Genomic DNA, 6,708 nt, shown 5'->3' on the forward strand with positions numbered 1-6,708 from the left:
AGAAGCCGGGGGGGGTTGCAGTGACGTGCCCGTGAGCTCCGCCGGCAGCCAGCTGTGCCTGAGTGACCGAGCCCCGGGCTGAGAGGCCGAGGGCACCCCATCCCCGAAGTGGCCCGAGCGAGCCCCAGGCTCCATGCCCCGATAAGCAGCCGCCAAGGAGTGAGCCGGTGGGTACCTGGGCGCCCACCCCCAGACACAAAGAACCACCAACGCACCGATGTCTGAGGGCGTCTGCCACCGGCAGGGGAAGTGGTGGGGGGAGATGGGCCTCCAAACCTTGGAGGGCCTGAGATGTCCCCAGAGAGGTGGCGTCTGATACCCAACCTGACATATAGACACAGACAAACAGGCACACACAGATACAAACATCTATTCCCACCCTCATGCTCTCATATACAATTACTCAACACTCACCCAACGTGGAGACGGACATAAAGAGACGCTGTACACACAATCACACTCCCCAAGCGTACTCTAAGCCTCGGGTCTAGGTACCCTTGCCCCTGGAGGGGGAAACTGCGCCCAGACCCAGGTGATGTTACCCTTTTCCCTGCGGTGGGGAGAAGCAGACCGCCCCGACTCCGCAGCAGCAGGGAGGCCCCACATTCCAGACCCCAGTCGGACGGCCAACTCCTCCTCCTAGCCCCCCCCACTCCAGCAGGCCGCAGAGAACGGGGGTGTAGGAAGACTCTTCAGTTCTAAGGTCAAATGGCCGAGAGTCCCTGATTTAAACCCAGTGGGAGTATCCCCCCAAAGAGGGACAAAGGACCCCCTGGTGATCCTCTAATCACATGAGCCAAGGTGTGAAAGCGGGTGTGGTACCTAATCAGCCAGGGTTTCGGGTGAGCTCATTGTGAAACCTGGATTATAGATAGCAGACAGTTGGTGTCGTAAACCACAGCCTCAGTTGGTGTTTACGACACCAACTGTCTGCCATCTATAATCCAGTTTTGAGTTCCCTCCCCAGACGCCTTAACGCCCACTCACATCCTGGGCCATCTGACCTCAGGAATTCACATGACAAGGTGGGGCCAGGTTTCACAATGAGCTCACCCGAAACCCTGGCTGATTAGGTACCACACCCGCTTTCACACCTTGGCTCATGTGATTAGAGGATCACCAGGGGGTCCTTTGTCCCTCTTTGGGGGGATACTCCCACTGGGTTTAAATCTGGGACTCTCGGCCATTTGACCCTAGAACTGAAGAAGCTTCTCGGATGAGAGGTGAAACGTCTTCAAGCAACTCAAAGAAGTCCAGACGCTTTTCTTTGCAAACTCCTTTGACTACGATGACCTGGATGACTGAGAACCTTCACAGACGTAAACTAGAAGGCAGAACAACAAATAAGATCAAGAGAACAAAACCATGAGTAACTAATAATCAGGAAGTAGAACTTAAACACAAAACACTGGGTAACACTCAGGACCATGACAAGCAGGTTGACATTTCTGGCTTTTAGCGAAGAAGCTGTATATCTTTTGGTACTTCATGTCACACTGTATGAGTTTACAGGGTCTCAGGGGTATAAAACCAAGCATTTATGAAACAAACAAACAACAAACATTTATGAAACCTGATCACCTTTGTGATGAACTGACTTTGAGACTGCAAGCCTGTCCCTTACATCATGGAAAGAGGTCACATGTACACATGCACACTGCAGTACCAGACTCTGTGGCCACACAGTGGTTTAAGTTTCTTTTTAAAGGATAACCAGGTTTCATATTTGCATGAGCAAACAGCTTCTTTGATTCCCTGAAATAGAAAGTACAAAGGATTTGGGAACATGATGTCCTCCATCACCATTTTCCCAACCATATTAAAGCCAGTGTCCTGTTCCACCCACTGCACACACCCAAAGCAAACAACCTCATGCAAACAGAACACACCATATTTACTCAGAAGAAAAATTAAGCTTGAACAACTTGCTGAACACAGGCCATCTGATTGCCTGATATTACAACTATAATCTCTATCTAATGTTCTCTGTCACTCAGTATTGTCACTGTGATCCTGCTTTTCTTTAATTCTTTGCTCCTTGTTATTATTTCTGTTGACAACAGGAGTGATATTGTGTAATGAAATTGTGCAAAGAGTAGCTCAGTTATCATAGTTTTTAAAGGAAATGTTTAAAAATAATTTGAAATAACAATTGTTGTGTAATCTTTGGAGATGTTTTAGACTTCAGGTAAACTGGAGTTTATTTTTATTGATAAGATAAGATAAGATAAGATAACCTTTATTAGTCCCACACGTGGGAAATTTGTTTTGTCACAGCAGGAAGTGGACAGTGCAAAAGTTATGAAGCAAAAATTAGAATAAAATAAAATAAGAATAAATACAGTACACAACTGTACAGAATAGAATAAAATAAAATACTATATACAGTAGAATAAAATATACAATAAGATAAAAAATAGAATACAAATGTTATATACAACTCAGTAAAAATACGATGCCAGAAAAGATTATTGCACATTAGTGTTATTGCATATTTGTGGATGTGTGTGTTTGATCAGTTGAAGTCTTTGTTGTGGAGTCTGACAGCAGTGGGGAGGAACAACCTGCGAAATCTCTCCGTCCCACACCGTGGGTGCCGCAGTCTCCCACTGAAGGAGCTGCTCAGTGCTGTCAGAGTCTCCTGCATGGGGTGGGAGATGTTGTCCAACAGGGATGACAGCTTAGCCACCATTCTCCTGTCACTCACCACCTCCACTGGGTCCAGAGGGCATCCTAGAACAGAGCTGGCCCTTCGGATCAGATTGATGATGTAGTTATCAAGTTTCCCTGATAGATGACAGAAGAACTATTTTTAATAATTGTTAAACCTGTGAGCAACCGAAACCCCTTATTTACTCTAAAGTGAGAGGCCATTCCTGTCCGAAAGGTTTACAAGATAAATCTTAAGAATCAAGAGACGATTAGTTTATCCTGACTTGCACATTTCCCCAATTATTCTTAGCTCCCTCAACTACTCATCCATGCAGTAACACATCATGTTTAACGACAAAAAGACTCCAACTCAAATAAGCAAAGTTTTTGTGTCAAACGAGAGGCTAATCTGATACTATGGAAAACACCAAAAAGAAAATATAATAAAGATTAAAAAAATAATATAAAAGATTCATACAAATACCCTTAGTTTTTTTGTATTGTAAAACAAGATATCAGAACGAGATGTAAATCTTGCAGTCTGGCTAAGATGTTAGTTAACATACAATCTGTATAATGTAACCTGTAATTTTTGTGGAGTGTTTCAAACTACAGTGATGTGAAAAAGTATTTGCCCCCTACATGATATGTTTCTTTTCTTGTATGTCCATTTTGTGTTTACTTGTTTGGTGGTTTTAGGGTAAAAAGATTTAGGTTATAATAAATGTTTCCATCTTATGACTATAATAAATATTTGCTTTCACTCAAGATTTATTGAACAGTATACAATATCAACTACATGCATTCTTTTAGAATCAGTACAGATTAGGAAGCAAGAAACCGAAATAATATAAAAATTGCATCACAATGTGCTGGGAAATCCAGATGTGTGACTCCAACAGGAAGCAAAATAAACAATGAAACCACCAGTGAGCTTTAATAATTGATAAATTGTCAAGACAGCTTATTAAAATTATTGCCAAGAAACAGATTTTATTACAGCAGTATAATCATCAAAAGTCATCTGTGGCTTTAACAGTTATTTAATTTAATATTTAGAGTTGGGGAATGGCTGCAATCACAGCATTGTGAGATGGCGAAAGACGTACCCTTAGGCCCCCTCTTCGATTCAGAGATGGTCTGAAAGAGCACTTTTGCAAATATGTGATGTCTTGATAAATCGAGCAGATATTTGAAGTTTACACAGCAACATTCTTGCCTGAAAATATCTTAAAAGTTTATTTTGTGATCCAGAAAGAGTAATATTTCAAATTCCGCCACTATGCGTTCCTCTGCCACTGCCTCATTTGAGTTTTGGAGGAAATGCATTCTGGGATATTGCATCTCGTCATTTCGAGCTGATTGGAGACCAAAACAGCCAATCAGATTTTTTTGCATCCAAGTTTGAGATTGGCTGGTTTTGTGGCACAAATATAACGGTGTACAGAAAGAGCTGAGTGCAAGCAACACATTGTGAGCAAGCGCAAATGCAAAATCTGAGCGAGAGGGGCAGCTCTTGTGTGTGTATATGGATAATAGCAAACAATGAAATACATTTTTTGCACGCAACAGTGAATTTTTTAACTCAAATTTAGCTTTTCTTCGCTCAAAATAAATTTCTCCTCAAAATGCAACACTTGCACCTGCAATTTTTTTTATGTGCACTCAGAATAGTGGCACAAAAATAATGCCATTGATAAGAAAGTCTGCTGGGGGCAAAAAAGTGTCATGTTCTTAATGAAATGACAACAAGACTGACTTACTTTCAGTTTCTGATAAAAAGAAAATGAAACTAAAGATCAAATCCTGCCACTTTTCCTTTACATTTTGTTTTCATACACAAATCTACTTAATGCAAAACTTCCCAAAGGTACCGGAAAGTTTGCATTAACCAAATTGTTTTTCATAATCTCTGTTTCTGTCCTCCTCTTCAGACATGAAAACAAGCACAAGAATCAAACGAAGCAGGGAGAACAGTCCACACCCAAAACACTAAAAGGCCTGGATCAGTTCTGTTTTGAAATCTCTCGGCCCATATTTCTGAAGCCAACAATCCCTTTAACGTTAACTAGTAATGACTTCATGAACTTCTTCACAAATAAAATTTTTATCATTAGAGAAAAAATTACCAATAATCATCCCACAGATGTAACATTATCTACAGCTACTTTTAGTACCATCAATGTTAAGTTAGACTCTTTTTCTCCAATTGATCTTTCTGAGTTAACTTCAATAATTAATTCCTCCAAACCATCAACGTGTCTTTTAGACCCCATTCCTACAAAACTGCTCAAAGAGGTCCTGCCATTAATTAATGCTTCAATCTTAAATATGATCAACCTATCTCTAATAATCGGCTATGTACCACAGGCCTTCAAGGTGGCTGTAGTTAAACCTTTACTTAAAAAGCCATCTCTAGACCCAGCTGTCTTAGCTAATTATAGGCCAATCTCCAACCTTCCTTTCATATCAAAAATCCTTGAAAGAGTAGTTGTCAAACAGCTAACTGATCATCTGCAGAGGAATGGCTTATTTGAAGCGTTTCAGTCAGGTTTCAGAGCTCATCACAGTACAGAAACAGCTTTAGTGAAGGTTACAAATGATCTTCTTATGGCCTCTGACAGTGGACTCATCTCTGTGCTTGTCCTGCTAGACCTCAGTGCTGCGTTCGATACTGTTGACCATAATATCCTATTAGAGCGATTAGAACATGCTGTAGGTATTACAGGTACTGCACTGCAGTGGTTTGTATCATATCTATCTAATAGACTCCAATTTGTACATGTAAATGGAGAGTCCTCTTCAGACACTAAGGTCAATTATGGTGTTCCACAGGGTTCAGTGCTAGGACCAATTCTGTTTACATTATACATGCTTCCCTTAGGCAGCATCATTAGAAGACATAGCATAAATTTTCACTGCTATGCAGATGACACGCAGCTCTATCTATCCATGAAGCCAGGTAACACACACCAATTAGTTAAACTGCAGGAATGTCTTAAAGACATAAAGACCTGGATGGCCGCTAACTTTCTGCTTCTTAATTCAGATAAAACTGAGGTTATTGTACTCGGCCCTGAAAATCTTAGAAATATGGTATCTAACCAGATTCTTACTCTGGATGGCATTACCTTGGCCTCCAGTAATGCTGTGAGAAACCTTGGAGTCGTTTTTGACCAGGACATGTCCTTCAACGCACATATTAAACAAATATGTAAGACTGCTTTCTTCCATTTGCGCAACATCTCTAAAATTAGAAATATCCTGTCTCAGAGTGATGCTGAAAAACTAGTTCATGCATTTATTACTTCCAGGCTGGACTACTGTAATTCTTTATTATCAGGATGTCCTAAAAACTCGCTGAAAAGCCTTCAGCTAATCCAAAATGCTGCAGCAAGAGTACTGACAGGGACTAGAAAGAGAGAGCATATTTCTCCTGTTTTGGCTTCCCTTCATTGGCTTCCTGTTAAATCCAGAATTGAATTCAAAATCCTGCTCCTCACATACAAGGTCTTAAATAATCAGGCCCCATCTTATCTTAATGACCTTGTAGTACCATATCACCCTATTAGAGCACTTCGCTCTTGCACTGCAGGCCTACTTGTTGTTCCTAGAGTATTTAAAAGTAGAATGGGAGGCAGAGCCTTCAGTTTTCAGGCCCCTCTTCTGTGGAACCAGCTTCCAGTTTGGATTCGGGAGACAGACACTATCTCTACTTTCAAGATTAGGCTTAAAACTTTCCTTTTTGCTAAAGCATATAGTTAGGGCTGGACCAGGTGACCCTGAATCCTCCCTTAGTTATGCTGCAATAGACGTAGGCTGCCGGGGATTCCCATGATGCATTGAGTTTTTCCCTTCCAGTCACCTTTCTCACTCACTATGTGCTAATAGACCTCTCTGCATCGAATCATATCTGTTATTAATCTCTGTCTCTCTTCCACAGCATGTCTTTCATCCTGTTTTCCTTCTTTCACCCCAACCGGTCGCAGCAGATGGCCGCCCCTCCCTGAGCCTGGTTCTGCCGGAGGTTTCTTCCTGTTAAAAGGGAGTTTTTCC

Source organism: Oreochromis niloticus, linkage group LG4, assembly GCF_001858045.2.
Source record: "Oreochromis niloticus isolate F11D_XX linkage group LG4, O_niloticus_UMD_NMBU, whole genome shotgun sequence".
NCBI lineage: Eukaryota > Metazoa > Chordata > Actinopteri > Cichliformes > Cichlidae > Oreochromis > Oreochromis niloticus.